This window comes from Epinephelus lanceolatus, chromosome 11, assembly GCF_041903045.1.
Source record: "Epinephelus lanceolatus isolate andai-2023 chromosome 11, ASM4190304v1, whole genome shotgun sequence".
Lineage (NCBI taxonomy): Eukaryota > Metazoa > Chordata > Actinopteri > Perciformes > Serranidae > Epinephelus > Epinephelus lanceolatus.
In genome coordinates, this window is record NC_135744.1 from 40,189,064 (window position 1) to 40,208,872 (window position 19,809).

Sequence of the window (19,809 nt, forward strand, 5' to 3'; positions counted from 1 at the left end):
CACTGGTGGTTCCAAAAAGAGGAGCAGCTTCGGTAGTGTGGAATAGACTGTGGCATCGTTAGGCCTGGGCATCCTGAATGTTTTATGAACAGCCCCGGACTTCTCAGAATTATAGCGAGTTACCGCTCAGAAGGAACTCATTCAGCGGCTCCTCTGGCAGCAGCACAGCGTCTCTCCCTCTCCTCTCTTGTTGTGCACACACGGGATTCAGTGTTGTCAAGTGATTTTGTCCTAAACCTTTGGTAATGTAAACCTGTGTGACAAAATATGCAATAGTTATGGTAGCATAACAGTCTGTCACAGGATACAGTGTGATGATTAGAGGAGAGATGGCAGAGTATAAAAATAAAGCCCCAGGTGAAAAAATAACCAACTCAGTAATTTGGGATTTTGCTAAAAGAGACAGAAATTGCTTGTTGATGTAGATATATACAGATCACACAGATCCCAGGGTACATTTTATGTTTTGTATTTGGAAACCTTTTAAATGTGTAATACGTGGTAGATTTTATTTTGTTGAACTATGAATATTGTATCCAGAATCTGAATCTCACTCTCAGTTACTGTTTACAAACGAAAGAAATGAGAGATAATTTTTGTTTAGTTTTTATTGAATATTTGAAGGCAAACTGTGAAGCTGTATCCCTTATTTTGTTGCGATTCTATTTTCTATGTTCTATTTTCAAAATCGTCAAGAATATCATTGTTGCAAAAATACCCAGAAACATATATTAGATATTATTTTAGGGCCATATCGCACACCCCTAGACCATTCACATCCTCAGGTGATCATGTCATTTGTCGGACAGCTGTTGACCGTGTCACATGACAGTGTTGACAGAAATTTCCGGTATCTTTCAACCCTCCATGCAAAGAGGCCATTATGACTCTTTAAGGGTCATGCTAACTGATGTCACTGTGGGTCATACATTTCATTCCAAGGGGCTGCTAATCTTCTACTTTCAGTCAGACTCGGAGACAAGTGTTGAAATATTTCATGTAAAAATTATGTTTATTTGTAAAGCTGCAGGAAACCTCACAGTGGTCACATAAATGGGAAATACCAGGCAGAAAAATACCAGTTTTCTTTTGAAAGCACACTCTGCTGTGTGTCACAGCTTGCAAAGTCTGAATTTAGCCAAGTTAATGAAATAATTCATGATGACAAATGCAGTTCCTGCACAGAAGTTGTTTGATACAGGCTACTGTAGCCTACATGATTGCATTCACATAGAGAACACTAGATTATGTTAATGGAACATACTATGTATTGTACCATCTGGTCAGGTTTAAAGGAAGGTAATGTATGCAATTCGTGCAAATACACGTGAGAGCTGACAGTAGCGAGATTGGTGGGATGGGACATAAATTGAGCTACTTGAACTTGTTCGCTTCAAGACACCCAGTGACTTACATATACATTACATGTACTCACATATGCAAATACACACAGGCTGCTGAAAAGATTCTCCGCTTTTCAAACTCGATAAGATTCAAAGCCTTTTTCATTGAGTTGCCTTTAAGTAAAAGCTGCTGATTCATTCACATTTCTTAAACCTCCATATGCTACGTGGCTCCGCTCCACTGAGCCGCTAATTCCTCTCACAGTGCTTTTATTCCCCACCCTCAAAGGGAATCATTAAAGACTCAGTCCAGGTGTGTCACCAGTGTCAATTACAGCCCTGAACGTTGACACTGGATTTGCTGATGGAAAATGTTTTTGCAGCCCTCAGCTTCACCTCATCTTCATCTCACTTCAGTATCACAGGACTATAGTGCTGCTGTTGATATTCAAATGCATGACTTGTCTTCCACCTGCTGCAAGCTGCACCCTGAGCTGCATTTATTAACAATATTAGATAGATAAATGAATATACGGCAGAGCAAATAAAAGCAAATAAAAAAATAAAAAAAACAAAGAAAAGTACACAGCTCAAAAAATTTTAGGGAACACTTAAATCACACATCGGATCTTATTGAATGAATTATTCAAGTTAAAAATCTTTACTGATGTACATTGTATAACTTGTTGAGAACAAAATGACGAAACAACAATCGATGGAAACCAAAATTATCAAGGGCTGGATTCAAAATCACACCGAAAATCAAAGTAAAAAATATTGAAATCACAGGCTGATCCCACTTGTGTGAATTTTGTCACGGCAATTTATAATGTGACTCAGTAGAGGGTATGACCCCTGTATGCCTGTACGCCCTCCCTATGACATCTGGACATGCTCCTGATGAGTCAGCGGAAGGTGTCCTGGGGAGTCTCCTCCCAGACCTGGATTAAGGCACCAGGGAGATCCTGGACAGCCTGTGGCAACTGAGTTGCACGGTGCTGAGCTGTGAGCACAGGTCCCACTAGAGGACGCCAGGCCCCTCAGCCACCCTCATGGAGTCTGCTTCTGACAGTGTGGTCAGAAACATGCACACCAGTAGCCTGCTGGAGGTCATTCTGTAGGGCTCTGGCAGCAGATGCCAGTCCTGCTGCTGGGTTGATGCCCTTCTACAGCCCTGTCCAGCTCCCCTTGTGTAACAACCGGTATCCTGGTATCTCCTCCATGCTCTTGAGACTGTGCTGGGAGACACAGCAAACCTTCTTGCAACCGCACATATGGATGTGCCATCCTGGAGGAGCTGGACTACCTGTGCAACCCGATTGGGCTGCAGGTACCGCCTCATGCTACCAGTAGTGACAAGGACACTAGCAGAACACAAACCTAGAGAAGAATCAGTCAGGAAGGATAAGCCCCACATGTAAAACCAATACCAGGAGACCATTGCACCTGTTGTCACTTTCATTTGCGCCAAAGCAGCTGAAACTGATTCACGATCACTTGTGCTTCCTAAGTGGACGGATTGAGATCCCTGAGGTTTAACTGACTTGGTGTTAGACTGTGACCATTAAGTGTTTGCTTAATTTTTTTGAGCAATGTATTTCCTGAATTTCTACAGAGCACTAAAAGTCTAGTATTGATGTGAGTGGTCATTTTACATTGTTTTCCTTGCTGTGCTTATGAATCTGTGCGAACATTATATACCTGCATTAGTTTCAAGATAAAGATTTTGATTGTGTAGGCACATTGATGAAGCTGCTGAGCGTCTACCACCTCTCACTTTCCTCTTCTTCTTCCATCTTATTACACACTGGTCTCTGGCAGTAGCATCGCTGTTATATATTTATTTCTATTTTGAAGAGAGGACTGTAAATCTGTTTTTAATTTGGACTGACAAAGTTCTTTGTATAGTTTCACAAGTTCTAAAATGTTGACGTAAGCACTTTATGATTTCTAATTATTGTGGCTCATTTATTGTCTAATGAGACAATAAGCCGACTCCGGGTATTACACTATTTTCAGACCCTCAGTGTAACAACATTGTGATAGTTCTTTTTATTCTGTTAAATGTTAAAGAGCTTTGTTGAGTGTATAATGTCAATGCCACATTATTGAATGTCAGAATTACTCTTAACACAGCGATTCATCCTGAACACAGTGTGTGGGAAAGGAAACTCAATCAGTTACTTTAATTCTCAAGTTTACACCACTGAAGAAGATAACACGTGATGCCATTTTAACAGACAGTTTCAAATTAGTGTAATTTACTTGGCAGTACTTTAGTAAAACTTTCCGACTCTTAGAACCAGTGAAAAAACCAGCAGAGAACTTGCCAGGTAAAAAGCGCCGACATTTAAGTCAATACTGTATAGCAGCATCGACACAACAGCGAGGGCACTACAGGTGATGAATAGGTTTTGCACTTTTTTAATATGCACACGCTGGCTGCAGTGATTTAACACAAAAACACAACAAAAGTCCACACAGCACAACTTTATCTGAAACGAGGGCTCAGAGAGTTGAAACGACCTCCAGAGCTCCGTGAAGCTTCATTTGAGAAGGATTTTTGAGGAATTCTGCTGATCCGGTCCCTTGGTTCTTCCCGGTTCTGCCCTTTCTCTCCGTAATGAAAGCAATGACTGTGGGAGATCTGCGCACTGATCCCACATCAGCACTCCCTAATTGGAGAAACTTGGGAAATAATAATATGGGCCTGGGAGAAGATGATCAGCTTAGAGTCGGCCCATCCTTCACATGCTGACCATATCTTTCTACCTCCTCATCTCAGGTGATTAGAGAAATCCCTCGGACCCTGTCAGAAACTCCGAATCAGCACACTCATACACTGAGGTGAGTGTGTATGTGTTTCTGTCTGTAATCTGTGCATGCTTGAAGTTTGATGTGTGTTTATTCCTATACTGCATGTCTGCTTGAGTGAAACTGCATAATGCTGTACCAGTGGTGGAAGAAGTACTAAAGTAGAAAAACAACAATTTTTACATGCTCATCAAAAGTAGGTGCCCTGCAGTAAACTTTAACGGCAAGGAAATATTCTCATATTTGGTGTTATTTGTGTCCATTATGTCTAAAGGTCATGATAACATTTAACTCACTACCTCAATTGTAGGGACTGTGGGAGCAATACCAATGATCAGCACTGTAGATTTTAGCAAATGTTGTTCAAACAGGAGGAAATAGTGCATTAGTCTTTTTATTTGTTTGTTTGATTTCCAGTTGCAGATTGAAACATATTTGTTGTACTATGGAGTATTTCTGTTAGCAAGACTGTGTATGTGGAATTGAGTCACAATGACATATGGGGCTCTAGTTTCACAGACCGGGCGAGGCGGATGCGCAGCGCACCTACGCTTCGCCAACTGGGTGTGGCCAGGTGGATTTTGTAAGTTTGGCACACTGTGCGTGCTGGCGCAGCTACTCCTCTTTCCCACCTCCGTCCCTCCTACCTGCGCAAGTTGCAAAGAGGGAGGAGAGAAGGCGTGGAGTGGGTTTTACACACATCACACCAATCAAATGAGCCCCTCTCCTCGCCCTTAAATGCGCCGCGCGAAGGCGTAATGAGAGTTTACTCAATTCACCATGGCAGAAGAGAGCAGCAGCGTCAGACGGCCAAACTCCTCCCAGGAGGAAACTGATGTTTTGGTCCGGGAGGTCCAAGCTCGCAGTGTCCAAATATACGGAACTGCGAGCAGACGTCCACGGGTTGATGATGCAAAGGTAGCCTGGGAGGAGGTCACCACAATTGTAAATCAATGTTGCATTTCTCTCGTGCGTGCGTGCTCTCTCTTTCTCTCTCACAGTCTCACTGTGTTTCTTTTCTTTTGACTTTTCTAAGATGACAGATGCTGAATAAATACTCCCTATCTGATGCTGTGGCTGTTTGTGGTTGGCTGAGAGGGATGTGAACTAATTAGTTTGCAGCTGTGTTAATCAAATCAGGTTGGGTTTCCATTACGCGTGCCAAACGGTGCCAATCCCCTTTGATCTGACATCAGATGTGACGGGACAGTCGATATAGAGACATATTTATGTGCTGATTGCAGATAGTTGCATTGAATAGTGGTTTTTTGGCTATTTATTGCATTGTTAATGTGCCTGATATTCTGGAAACCTGCCTGTGAGGTTTTGGTGACGTGTGCGCACTGTTCGCCGGTCAGCCAAACTTCCACTTACACCGGCTGCGCTCCGCCTGTGCTGACAGTAGACCTGGTTTCAGCTGGCAAGCTTTTAGCGCACCTTCGGCGAAGCCTTTTGGCACGAAACTGTCACTGCGCCAAGCTGGATCTGTCGACACCTCCCCCTGCTGCGCCGCCACACCCATCTCAGTGCACCAGTTTGGCAGTTTCGGCCTGCCAAACTGAGCGCGCCTCGGGTCGTGCTGCTAGAAACTAGCTCTGCGCGGGGTTCGCCACCCTGCCCCACCCTGCGCCACGCCGGGAAACTAGAGCCCAAGGTGTTCATGTGTGTTTGTGTGTTTATGTTCATGGTAATGAAGCAGGCAGAATCGGCAGAATTTTTGTATAACCCACATAATCGTGAGCCGGTAAGTTATTGCCAAGGCTGCAATCAAGTGACCAGTGCTGACAGGAGTAGAGAAGAAAGTTTAAAGAGCGAAAGCCTGTGTCATGAGGCAGGTCGGGGTGATGGATGGGTCAAACAAGCACAGGACTTTCCCCCAGGAGACCAGAGTTTGTGTCCCGTGTGAGACCAATTGAACTGAGGTAATTTATGTAACTTTATGTTAGCTGTGTAACATGACAGTGCCATTAGATGCGTGATCATTTGTTGGATATCATACAAACAAATTAGATGAAGGAACATGTGACTCCGTGCAACACTGTGACTTTTATGTTTTTAAAAGATTTAGGGCAACAATAGAGTTCTAGGTACAGAAGTATAAAATGTAACATGCTGTAAATGCACATATAACCCCCAACCTTTAACAGAAAGCATCTCACACACTTCAAGTCCAAAGAAAGTAATCACCAAAAGTAGTCCCTGGAAAAACCCCCTTCCCCATAGCTGTCAGTGATAACTGCAACTTCATTTGACAAGTTGGATCCAACCTTTGCTGCCTCCACAGTAGTCTGCCAGACATAGTTCCTGGATACTCTTATAAGTAGAACAAATAAGCTACAGCCAGAGTCTTTATCATGGCTGTTGATGAGAAGTATTGAGTGTCTATTTATTAGCTCTATTTTTTAAACTTGCAGGCAGGAACCATCTTCTCACATCTGCTGTCGGTACTTTATAATGCACACAAAGCGAGCCACAGCTTCTCATTAATATCAGAAATCCGGTGTGAATATCTAGATTGACAAATATCAGAATCACCCTCAAAGTGCAGAAGTTTCCAGTAAAATAGCTGCAAGATAAATAAAGCAGAGGGGGAAATAATGTTTTCTCTGAACAGAGAGGAAAATAACTCTAATGCAACATAAAATGTAGATACTCATATTACACTAAAATTGTCCTTCAGTGCAGTACTTGTGTAAATGTACTGTGTTACATTGAGATTCATTAGTATAATGTAAGTTCAATCAGGAAGACTTTCTTCATCCCATTCCCACCACGTCCACCAATCAGCTGACAATGGGCTTTCCCTCTCCTGGTTTGCCTATCAAACTTTGCCACAATCTTCTTCAGCCATGTTGCTGGTGCCGAACTTTAAATCTGTTCTCATGTCAGCTCCTGTCAGCTGTCATTTTTCGTGGAATTGTTGTGCCCTCCTCCACCCCATTCACCTCCAGTCACCTTATCCAGAGCCCATTCCTCTTCACATCCAGATCCTCGGCTCCATCTTCTTCTTGTCTAGACTTGGGGGGATCCCTATTCTACTTCGTCTTTACCACCCTCTTGGAACAGATGACATCATGACATCCTTTCACATTTCTCATACTTATGTGCACATGTAAATAAATAAGTTTTTTTTTTTTTAGACAAGTCTCTCCTGAGTTAACTGGTGTTTTAACTAAGTGAAGCGGAGTAGAAACGCACAGGTGCTTCTCCTGAAAACAGGCCTAGGCAGCATCTGTTTGGGGGTGGGATGGGAGCCGGTTGCCTCTTTGTGCTGGCTCCGTTTTACTGGTGCGAATAAATACAAAGGCGCAGAGCAGTCAGCTATATTCTGCCACATATTGTCATGTTGCCAGAGCGGTTGGACTGATTTCACAGGTGTTTCCTAAGGCAAGAAAACAGAAAATGGCTTTATAAAATCAAATAAAAGCACGGAGAAAGGCTACGCCAGAAACAATAACAAATGCTTTCAAGTAGCAAGACTTGTCAACTTGTACATGGCTTTCTTTGCTGCCAGTGGACTGTAAAATAATATATATTAAAACAGTGACTTTAACAGCAAAGAGATTTGGTCACAAGCATGTCAGCTGCAGTGTTCATGGACTCAGTGGGTTGCTGCTAATTGGTTTGGTTGCTTATCTTCACTCCTGCTGTAAGACCCAATTGAGCAGGAGGCTGGTTAGATCATTTTCATCCCGAGGACAAAGAGACAGGTCAGGTTTGGGTCAGCTGAGCCCCCCGTTCATCTGAGGATTAGAGCGTGTCCTGAGGAGACTATGAATGAGGAGTGCAGAGGTCTCTCCTGTGTTCCAGTATCATTCATGAACACACAGGCCAATAAATCCCAGGAACTCTCTGCATCATGCATCAGATGGTACCTGAGCCAGCAACTGTGAATGTGAAGCTGAGATATCTTGCTTGAATACCAAGTCACATTCACACAACAATATAATCTGTAGGTAAAGACTCATTCCTTTTGTTTTAGTCATTTATGTATTTATTTATTCATTTTAATTTAAAGATGATCCTTTCCACTCAGAAAAGTAGCTGTTTTATCGCTGCCACAAGAAGGCACTAAGTCCTCATCTTTATTTATTTTCTTCTTCTTCGTTTTCCTTTTCTTAAAATAATGAGCCTTTTCTTTAGAAAAGTTTTGCCATCCCTAAGCCACAGACAAATTGCAGCACAGGTTCTTATTCTGTACTGATTAAGGTCCAGACCACAGAGAATGTGGCTACAAGCGGCTTTTTGTGATTGTTTTTAAAGAGAATGAAACTTTTTGCTTGCGATTTTTGTGTTGCATTGTTCTTAAGGCCCTGACACACTAAGCTGACGGTCAGCCGTCGACCAAAGTCGGGCCGTCGGTGAGCGTCTGTCAGCCTAGTTTTTGCGGTGTGTCCCGCACCATTGGCCCTTCAGCGTCGGCGGCTTTTCAGCTGATTGAGCATGTTGAATCGGCGGCGGAGCTCGTCGGTTGGCTGTTCAGATTTTATTCCCTCGCCCCTGTAGAGAGTGAATCTGCCTGTAGTGAAACCAGGCCAGCCAGTTAGCCTCCGCTAGCCTCTGAGCTAGCCCCGGCTCTCCCTTTGGATCCAACCGGAGCACCGAGCCCTGGTTTGTTATTCAGGTTAAAGTGGGAAGAAGCAGCGGGTTTATCGGGCAGCTGAGTGAAGTGGAGCCTGTGGAGGAAACACCAGGACCGTCTGGATGTAATAGTCCGTGGAGGTGCTGCGGTGCTCAGCTGCACAGATAGGAAACCCCTCGGCTGACAGGATGTACCACTCTCTCACTCCGCTCTCTCTCACGCGGGCGCAGAACGTACGTGCCACTTGGCCGTCGGATGTAGTCTGTGTAGTGTGTTCAAATGCAACTGACACAGGGTGGCGTGAGGCGACGTAGACGAGGCAACAGTTGGCTTTCGTCGCCGCTAGTTCTTTGATGTCGGTTTGGTGTGTCTGCACCTTTAGCGCCTGACATATTTGCCGGAGTGCTCTGAACTTCTGGAGCTGAAAAACTTAAACTCCGAGTCATCTTTTTTCGTCATCTTTTTTTCCATTGTCCAATTGGGTGATTTGAGAGGTGTTCCTTCTGTAGTGGTCATGACAACAAGTTTACAGTCGATAAACAATGGAGGAGAAACTAGTGATCGTGGTTGCTGAATACCCAGAGCTATACAACCTGACGATAGACAGCAGATGCCCTTGAGTCATCACAAAATATCCCTGGAGACGGCCATCATCTTATCGTTTTCAAAGTGAAAATTTGAGATGTCTTTATCTATAACATTAGTCAGTGGTCACGCTGGTTGCAGACATGTTTAGGGAACTAACATTTTCAGAAAGCTGTCCAGTAATTCACCTTGGCGTAACAAACCTAGCCAGCTACGTCTCTGACTTTCACTAATGTTAAATGTGATAAAAGCAAGACATTACATCAGTGAACGTCGGATAGTGTCGTGTCAGCATAAGCTCACTGAACACGTCTGCAGCTGACATGACTCAGCAACACTGACCAATGCTTTACAGAAAAATATCTCTCAAATTACTTTTGTTTAGATTATTTATGATGTGGGGCCTCCCTACTGTAGTGGTTAGAGCGCTCATCTCCCATGCAGAAGGTCCAGGGTTCAAATCCCACTGGGGTTGACGTCAGCAAAGGCATGCAGTCACAAATCAAACAGGATCAGATTCCTCAAGGAGGCTTCAGGATAAGGAATCTGAGTCAAGTCCTCAACAAGGGCACATCTCAAGCCTGTCATGGACAGGAGGTTCCAGACGTAAAAGCAGATTTAGTTTAGATTAATTATGAGTCATTTGTAAGCTCATGTTACTTACCTGAAATGAAACGTGTTCCGCAAATACAATCCTCCCTTTTCACAGCTGTTGTCCACATGTAGGTTCAAATGGTACAGTCAATGGTGCTGCCTGTGTTTTGCCCACAACTATGTGTCTGTAGTAGCACAATGTGAGCAACTACGTGTCTTAGAGTGTTGATCGATCATCCTTTCGTTGATCAGTTTATTTTAAATGATTGGTACAGCACAACAGCTCCCTATGAACAAGCCCTACTTTGTTAGCACCACATTTTGTGTGAGTAGAATGATGCTTTTGTGTCTGCGTGTTTCTATACAAACACTAGTTAGTTTTTTTGTTGTGATTTATGATTGGGGCAAATGTTTTAGCTTAAAGCATTGGAGAGGAGCTGCAGGCATGCGGCTGCTGTAAAGACACAACAGTGTGCTCACATTTCTTCAGAAGTTTAGTTTTTCTCAAAACTTGGTAACATGATCCTCCCCAGGGAAGGATATATTGACAAATCCCTTTTCATTTAATATTCAGTATGCATGTCTGTGGTGTTTCTATGCCTGTGCATGAGTGTGCATCCATGTTTGTTTTTATTTTGTATTCTTCCAGGAAGTTGACTGAGCACTCTGGGTTTTCCAGCAAGATCCTGCTTCATATTTCATCAGTTTCCTCACTCGTAAAGCATTCTGACAGGGATTATGCATTTTTTAACACTTTGGGATAAAATGCTTAGCTCAGAAACACCTCGAAATAATTTGTAAACTAATGGGAAACTATTACTTGTTAAATCTGATGATGATTTTGAAGACGGGTACAGTGAAAAGTGATAGGAAAGTTGGTTTGGCATAAGCAAAATACACACAATAAGAGGAAAGGTGAAAGGGACAGGAAGAGGAAAGAAACAGTTGAGAAGTAGTGTGACAAAAAGTGAAGAGACACAGAGGGAAATATTATACCTTTAAAGACATGACACTGACTGACAGTTTGCGTGTCTGCCTGAGGTCACTGATTACCACACGTTGCAGCACACACTGAGGTGCTGATTGCACCGCGGATCAAGAGCTGCCAAAAATCTTTTGCATGAGTTGCGGGTTGATGCATCAAATTGACGATTTTTACCCCTCACAACCTGGTGTACAAGAGTTTTTGGGATGTTTTGTGACATTGTCAAAAAAATGACATCATACCAGCAGTGAACTCTATTTCAACTTGTATGGGAAACATGTTTAGGTCCTAATTTTGCAAAATAAATGCAGGTAGCAGACATGGGTGACATCAGACTTTCTCAACTTTTACATGCACACATAAATTTGACATGCCATTTAAACAGTGTTATTATCCAATGCAAAAAAATCATTCTAATGTCATGAATGACCTAAACGCTTTAAAGCTTCAAAGCTTTGATTATCGCCATGGTAATCAATGTCCAAATCAGTATTTGAATGTTCCATTTTTTGTGCTATTCCCCCAAAAATCCCAAATGACCCATGAAACAAAAGTACTCCACCATAATTTATTATGCATCTTTTTTTTTTCTCAGACAAGCACATTTAAACCGAGTCAAGTCAACCTTATTCATATAGCAGGGGGGGGTTGGACAGTGACAGGAAGAGAATTCCCAAGTTTCCGAGGAGCGATAGAGAAAGCCCTGTCCCCATAACACTTAGTCCCGGATCTTGGGACAGAAAGACGATAGAGTTTGGTCAGACGCTCTCAGTTCTCCCACAGTGTGAGAGGAGTTCTATGATGTAAGAGGGGGCGAGGCTATTTAATACTTTGTAAATGAACATCAGAATCTTAAAATAAATTCTTTAGCTACAGGCAGCCAGCGTAGAGAGGCAAGACTGGGGGTAATGTGCTCCCTCTTTTTGACCTTGTTAAAATTCTTGCTGCTGCATTTTGGACTAGCTGAAGACGGGATAAACAAGACTGAGTAATACCAAAATATAGAGAGTTGCAATAGTCATGAAGGCGTGGATGACTTTCTCCAGGTCAGAAGTACAGAGCATTGATCTGAGGGGGCCAATGGGCCAAGATGAGGAGAAAAAATGCTGGGTGGTCTAAACAGAATAACAGTTTTACTCTCGTTGAGCTGGAGCAAATTTGCAGCCATTCATTATTTGATGTCATGAAGACAGTTATTGAGTTCAGTTAGTATGTTGATGTTGTTTGGCTCTAAGGGGAAGTACATCTGCATGTCATCCACATAACAGTAAAACGATATGTTATGTTTTTAAATAATGTGGCCTAACATAAGTAATTAAATGGAGAAGAGGATTGGACCAAGAATGGAACCTTGGGGGACACCACAGGGGATGGGAGCAGAGGAAGAAAATGAGCTACTGACTGAGACAAAGACGGATCAGTTGGATAAATATGAAAAGAACCAGTTTAAAGCAGAGCCAGAGACCCCCACCCATTCCTTTAATCTGTGAATGCGAGTGGAGTAATACCCAGTGTCAAAGGCTACAGTTAGGTCAAGGAACAAGAGGATGGAGCAGTTACCTGAGTCAGCAGCTGTAACAGGCATACAGATACGTTAGCATGATGTTGAAAAAGTGAAGTGTCTGTTTTAAAATTTAAAAAGATGACCCCCAAAAAGTTGAGTGTCAAATATGCCATTACAAATCTACAAAGAGTTTGGCAAATCATCTGAAAACTGTAACAGCTTATCTTAAAAAACCGAATGTGTTACCTGTGTCTCTTTTGAAGTATTTAAGAGTCAGCAACACTTGCAGTATTGACAACAACTTCATATTTAAATTTTTGCATTTCTTTCATACACTCATGATTTAAAGATGCTTTGATGCTCCCAGTGAAGGTTACAGGCCAACAAATTGGAAGTAAAATAAAGTAATTCTTGATACAGGAAGTGGGAGAAGTTGTGCCAAGTCAATTTACGCCTTTACACCATGACATCGTTCCACTAAGTGTGAGAATTCCCTGACAGAACATATGTGGCATGCTGTGAATTAAAGGAGGTGGAGGACTTCACAGGTCCAAAAGTTTGGACCTGATCCAAGAGTTTCCTGAGGCAGATGTGCTTTTATATATATATCTTTAAAAATAGACCCGAAAGGCACCCAAGGACAGACGGACAGAAGAGACCAGATACAAAATAAGGCTGACCCAAATAGAAAAAAAAATGTCTAAGAGGGGGAAGAAAGAAGGTAGCTGAAGTCTTTTCTTGTGGTGTTTGGTTGCACTCCCCAGGGAGTTATGCCTAGAGAAAAAAAAACAAGTCATCAAAGTTAAAAGTAATAGTTTGGAGAGCAGCTAGTAGAGAGCTATTATAGGTTAGCTTCATGAAATCCCAATTTTGTGTCTGACAGTATAATGTTCAAGAAAGACTGAACAGTGATTTCACTGCATGATAGATTCTGGAGGAAAAGAGCGGCGAGAGATGAAAAGATGTGAGTCGGAGGGGAGATGCTGACAAGCGAAGAGATGCAGAAGAGTGAGGAGGAGAGATAAGTAAAGAAGTAGGCTGAGGGAGGGAGAGGGAGAGGGGGAGGGTGGATGAATGGTGGCGGAGAGGGAAAAAAGGGAGATTAAAAATGTGTAGAGGAGGAGAAGCAGAGGTGGGCAGGCAGAGGAGGATAAAGTGGAGAGGGGCATATGACGTCCTGGCAGGTCTCCAAAGGCTCCCAGAGGCGATCCAGCTGCTTCTGAAGGCCACTTCGAAAAGCTTGTTAGGAGTGCCAACAATACAGGGAGGGAAGCAGAGAGCCTAAGAACAAGAGGGAGAACAAGAGAGAGTGAAAAATGGAAAAAAAAGGAGCGAGTGAAAAATGAAAAGAGAGAGAGCGAGGGAGTGTTGTGCAAAAAGAGATGCTCAGCCAGGACGCAGGGGGACGCAGGGAAATGTTGTTCCTGAGAAAAAGGCAACAAAGTGGAACAAAAACAAAGTCATGAACTCCAAATTCTCACTGCTGCCACTCTTGTGACAAACACAGAAACTGCTAAATAATTTAAATCAAACAACGAAATGGTGCATTCTGGTGATCCAGCTGGGAAAAGCTCAATTTGCAGTCATGAGCATTTCGTGTAGGCCTCATCAATTTAAAAGTACCCCTGACGCCTTCCTGTTTCATGTAAAACTTTTGCACATAATAATACAATTGCCTAAAAATTGCCTGAGTCCCCAGTGCCTGGATAGGGTTGCATACAGCCCATATTCCAGTTTATAATCACTTCTTGATTCATATTTGCAAACTGAAACAAACTGTAGCCTCTGTATATTTTGCATTAAAGCACACAGTTTTAAATAAATTGAAAAAAAATCATGTGTCTAGAGGAAAATTGTGCCTGAGAGAAACTGATTTTTACACAGGACAAGAATTATCAGGGGACTCTTATGATAAGCAAAAATATGGCAAGACATCTGTGCTGGAGTTTTGATTTCACAGTCGGCACATTTTCAGGAGATTGCAATCAACAATTATCTCCCCAGGTAATAATTATTCTTGTGAGACTTGAGGCACAAGTTGGTGACGTTACAGTCTGAGCCTCCGTCACTGATAAAGATTTAAAGAGTGTTTTCAAAGTGGGATTCCAGGAACACTTTAACATTTTTACATCTCTCAAAACAAGTCGGAGAGCTCAGTCAGACATCTGTTCAGTGAATGTCAGTCGCTGTCCGTGGTGCTGAAGAAGTTGGCAAATTGATATTGAAGCAACTTTGCAAATTTAACTTTCTGCAAGCCTTTTGCATCAAATACTACATGATAAATATGTAGCTTCATATATGAACAACAGTCTTGCTTTATTTTGAAGGTCTAGTGTGTAGCATTTAGTGGCATCTAGCCATGAGGTTGCAGATTGAAACCAAATGAAACTTCTCCTGTGTACCAAGTGTGTCGGAGAAACAACGTGAAAATATGTAATATTGTTTTCTTTAGTATAGGGAACTTGTGCAATATTGTTCTGTATATGAAACTGGTGTATTTCCCATACCTGTGGGCAGTGTGGCCCTGTGGGACATTCTAACTTTGCACTCTCCATCTCCATGTTAGAGGTGTGGAGAAATGAGGACTCATATTGATGTGTTCTTCGTTCCATAAACGAAGAAGTACAGAAGTGCCTCAGACCTAAGTACTTCTTGTCCTCCTCATAGCTCGTGTTTTCAGTGGATGTGGTTCCATATCTTTGTTTTTTCAAGCGTCTCCGTGCAGTAGCATGTGATCTAGACGGCTAAAACACACTGGCAAAGGGCAAAGCGAACCTGTAGGGCTTTTGGTTCACTTTGCACAGGTTAAAAGAACCGCAAAGCAGAAGTGAATCAAACTGGACTTAGTTGACCTCTGAATGAGAGAGTCTGAGTACTTTTTCTTTTAGGGCCTGAGTTCCTTTATAATGTTTACAGATGAACAAAAATGCAGAGTAATCACACTATTTTTGTTTGAAAGGCTAAAAGAGACCAAGCATGAAAACACCCTCATTCATCAGATTTAGATCTTGAACGTTACTCTTTAAAGATGTTACCTACTTCGCATCAAATATCTGAGGTCATTTTTTAACATCTCCCAGACACCAAGGGCTCGCAGACAGCCACACTGACATTCTCTGAACAGAGACGTCACGAACGTTGAGAGAATGCCAGTCCTGCTGTCCGTAGTGCTGAAAAGGTTGAAGTAATCTGGCCAATTTAAATGTCTGCATGATGTCGTGCATATCAAAAATCCACCAAATACTACATAATGCAAGAAGTTCTCATATCTGCCTCTTGAATCAAAGCCGCATTCATATATTATGTAAGTGTCATCATCGAAACACCTTTCCCTTTGTCTCAGAAGGGAAGGAGTCTAATCAGGAAACAAACCAAACACACCTTGAGTGGCCACTCTGTCAGATAAGAAGCTAGTGTATCTGAACCATAGACTTCATAGGAAAATGGATGTAGCTACGTGACGTCGCCCATTGGTTTGTGGACTCTCGTTTTGAAGCCTTGAGTTCGGCATTTCAGCCGTCACCATCTTGTTTTTTTTTTGGAGCTCGAAGTGACCATATGTGGGAGAGAGGCTGAGAAGAACATTATTGGCAGACAGTACAGTTGTCATGAATGGGAAAATTAACTAGAAAGACCACAACCATTTTTGTACCAGGCTGTAAACATGTTAACATGGGGGTCTGAAAGGATTGACTGGCTTCTCAGTCAGCCTCAAATGGCCATTAGAGGTACTGCAGGTTTTGGTGCTTCCATATTGGCTTCATTTTTCAGCCCTGGAGTTTGCAGCTTGAGCTGAACAAACCATCGACTGTGACGATTCATTTTGTTACGTCAGTCAACAAAGTCATTGGACACAGAAATAGTGAACCATCCTGTCTTGTACAGCCATGCATAATTTCCTTAATCTCTTGTCCATGGTTAAGAAGTTTGAGTCCTGTGTGGGAAAGGTGAATGCTACTTTATATGGAGGTATTCACAACAGGATGCAAATACTTTAGCACTAATGCCTACACAATATTTATGTCCAATCCAACATTTAAGGGGTTGTGGAGTTATAAAATTGAGCCTGATGTGGCCGACTGACATGATAGACTACACACTGGTCCACAACCAATAACTGGTTGTCTTTCATAATGTGCGTGATGTCATCAGATTCTTGTGCTATTTTTATTATTGTTACTATTATTATTAATATACAGTCCCTCCAGAAAATCGCGATCTTGCAACTGCAATAATTAACACAAATTCAACGAAAGTCTGCAATATTTGCGGGGACTTGCAATTTTTCAAAAGTCACACGATTTTTCCGCGTTTTTCCACATTTTCCAGCCAACTGGAAGTCGTCATGCATGCGATGTCATTTGAAAGGTCGTCAGACGCGCCATCAAATCGCGCTAATGGCATTGCTGTATGGAGAAATGCTCCATGAGAATTTGCTGTTTAAATGCATACAATATGTGTTGAATTTTTTGCAACATTATTGGAGTCCATGTTTTGAAACTAATTAAATGAAATTAAAAGAAGAGAACTATAAAAAAAATTGCAGCTATTTTGTAATATTCAGTATGAAAAAATAACTTTTTTTTCTCTCTTTTTGTCACTCGCCGCAATTTTTGTCAGTTGCTGCAATTTCCCACAAAAAAATCACATAAAAATGCTGCAATTTTTATCTCAGTTTTTGACAAAATTGGCCGCAAAGTCAAGGTTTTTCTGCCACGAGATCCTGGAGGGACTGAATATAGTCACTGAGGTTGTTTATGTCACAGCCGAACTGTTACTGTAGTTATGTTGAAAAAGAGCCACCAGAAGGCAGGAGCTACATTTGATGTACTGCGTGAAAACCGTGGAAATCACTGAATCCTCCACAAGTTCCTGTAAATGTTTCCCAAGAGAAATATTTTATAATAATAAGAGATTCTCTTAATTGATAGGATAAGGGGCTTTTAATTTTAAACGGATACAAGAAGTCTTGAGTTTGAAATGATGGTGTGATGCAGTAAATTTAACAGGACAAACAGGAGCAGATTAAAAATAAAAATAGAAAAATTCAGGAGGGAATTAGAAATAAAGGTCCATTTCTAATGTAGTCTTTAAAATAAAGCTGGTATCCTCTGCAGTTGTGGTGAGTAAAGGCCAAGCCACTATTTCTGAATTTTGTTCATCTGTATCCTTCATTATAAGGAAAAAAATTCTTTGCCAGCTTGATGCTAATGGCAGTACTCACCGAGGTACTGAAGTGCCCCTCTTATTTCAAAACAGCATTTTTCTTTTTTCATCCTGTCGCAGTATTCTCTAAAGGAAATATCAAAAATGCTGGGGTGCTGTTGTTATACAGTTGTCCACAGCAGCAGATTGCTCTGTGTTCCTGTTGGTCAAAGTGACGGCTGTGACGGAAACTGTCATGGAAGACAATAAGAAATCAAACATGACACACTGCACGGAATAAAACAATTAATTTTTGCACAGGACACCCATTGTCGTTAACGATCTGAGCGATCATACGACAGTCGCATCGGGATATCGAGTAATCTGAACCCAGCATAAATGCAGTTGCTAAAAACAAAAATGCTGGTGATAAATACGTGAGTTTAATATAATAAAAATTTCAAGGATGATAATTTGAAACTGATTCATTTATCCGATTTCTTCTCCTGCAGGTGGTGCAGGGAGCACCAAAAGCTTGTTAATCTGTGACCTTTTTCAAGGTGTCTTTGTTTACCAAGCTGTTAAGAAAGATGCTGTGAGGCTAACAGAGAATAAGATTGGGATCATCCCCAGATGCTAATGAGAAAAGGGTATTTGCCCTCCCATCTTGTCTTTTTCCATCCTTCATTTTCTCTCTCTACTGAATCTGTAAAGCACAATTGTTCTTAAAAATAAAGAACAAACTGTATCTGCTCGTCTCTGGTCGGACTACAGGACCAACAAAGGAGTGAGAGAAAAGCCTGTTGGCATTTAAAACGTTCCCTGTCACTTCCCACGGAATAATGGTTGCAGGAAATATCCTCCCATGAGGCCTAATGATAATAGACCCATATGTGCTGGCCATGGAGACGGTAATTAATTGCTACAGAAAACTTGTGAGGTCGCTCCGCAGCGTACAGTGACCTCCAGACATGAGTGCAATGACACAGCGGGATTTTTACAGAGCGGGGAGCAGCGTCGGGGGACAACTGGGAGAGGGTGGGCAGATTAGTGAGCAATTTGACCTTTTCGTAAGGCACCAGCTCATCGCCTCGTTCCTTTTGTCACTAGATTAGAGAATTTAAATGCAGTGGGAGGTCAGCGGGGGATTTACTGCGCAGCACTGTCAACCAGGCTCTGGCACCGTCTCTAACTCTTCTCTGTGGTCGTGCCGCCATCTGTAAGAGTCTGTAAGGAAAGAGGGAGTTTTGATGGTGATGAATGAAAACAAGGGAGCACAGGGTGGGTCAAAGAGAGCACAAACAGAATCCAGTGCGGTCGCCATGAGTCAGCAAAGGAGAATCGAACGAACCAGCCTCAATCCTAAAAGATAAATGAAATCACAATTGATCACTTTGCATGGTTTTTTTTTTTTTTTTTTTTTTTGAGTCCTGCATATCTAAATTTCAAGTTGTGGGGCACTTGAGGATCCTGAAGCATTATCATGAAGCATCCACAAGTAACCTGCTCTGTTACAGAATACTGGAAAAGCATCTGCATTCAATTATCCTTTGGTGCCTTCATGTGAAGACAGATGTAAATTTCAGATGTCTGAGCACTCTGAAATATGACAGTCCTGCAAAACAACAGATTACATCCAATGCCAACTGACCCACACTGGATGACAGCTTATGAAATTATTTATCGGCCCAACATTCATTAGCAAGTCTGCCCCTTAAACTGCTCAGTCATGAATGGAATAGTTCGATATTGGAAGATGCGCTTATTTGCATTCTTGACAAGATCAATATCACTCTCAGCAAACAAGAAGTGATTGAACTTTAGAGGTGCTAGTAGGCAGATTGTGATATTTTTGGACAGAGCTAGGCTAGCTGTTTCCCCCTGTTTCCAGGCTTTGTGCTAAGCTAACCTAAGCTAAGCTAACTGCCTGCTGTAGCTTTGTATTTCAAATACGGATATATGTGGCACCATTGCCATTGTTGTTTGTCTCATATACAGTGTGAAAGAATACTAAAATGATCTTGCAAGGCTTGAAATGGAAGATTACAGTTTCCTTTACTCTGAAATACAAATGTTTGACCAAGAATCTGACAAAAATTCAACATTTGCTTACACAGAAAAACTACAAAGCAACCATCTCTTTAACAACCACTGGAAAGCTCATTGAATATGACACTCCAACCTCTAATTGCTCAACTCAGGTTGAACTGGAAAGCTCAGATGTGCAAATGTTGGAGTGCAAATGTGAACAGCGAGG

At 42.0% G+C, this 19,809-nt stretch overlaps 1 protein-coding gene across 2 annotated transcripts in view; it reads left to right on the forward strand.

Moving 5' to 3' along the window:
* Positions 1-19,809, forward strand: part of sgcd (sarcoglycan, delta (dystrophin-associated glycoprotein)) — a 472,390-nt gene that overhangs the window by 174,794 nt on the left and 277,787 nt on the right. The window contains exon 2 of one of the 2 annotated variants that reach the window (XM_033634701.2): positions 4,129-4,190. The exons of the other annotated variant lie outside the window; for it this stretch is intronic. The gene's annotated coding sequence lies outside the window, so the exon portion shown is untranslated. The remainder of the gene's footprint in view (positions 1-4,128; positions 4,191-19,809) is intronic. 2 annotated transcript variants of the gene reach the window in all.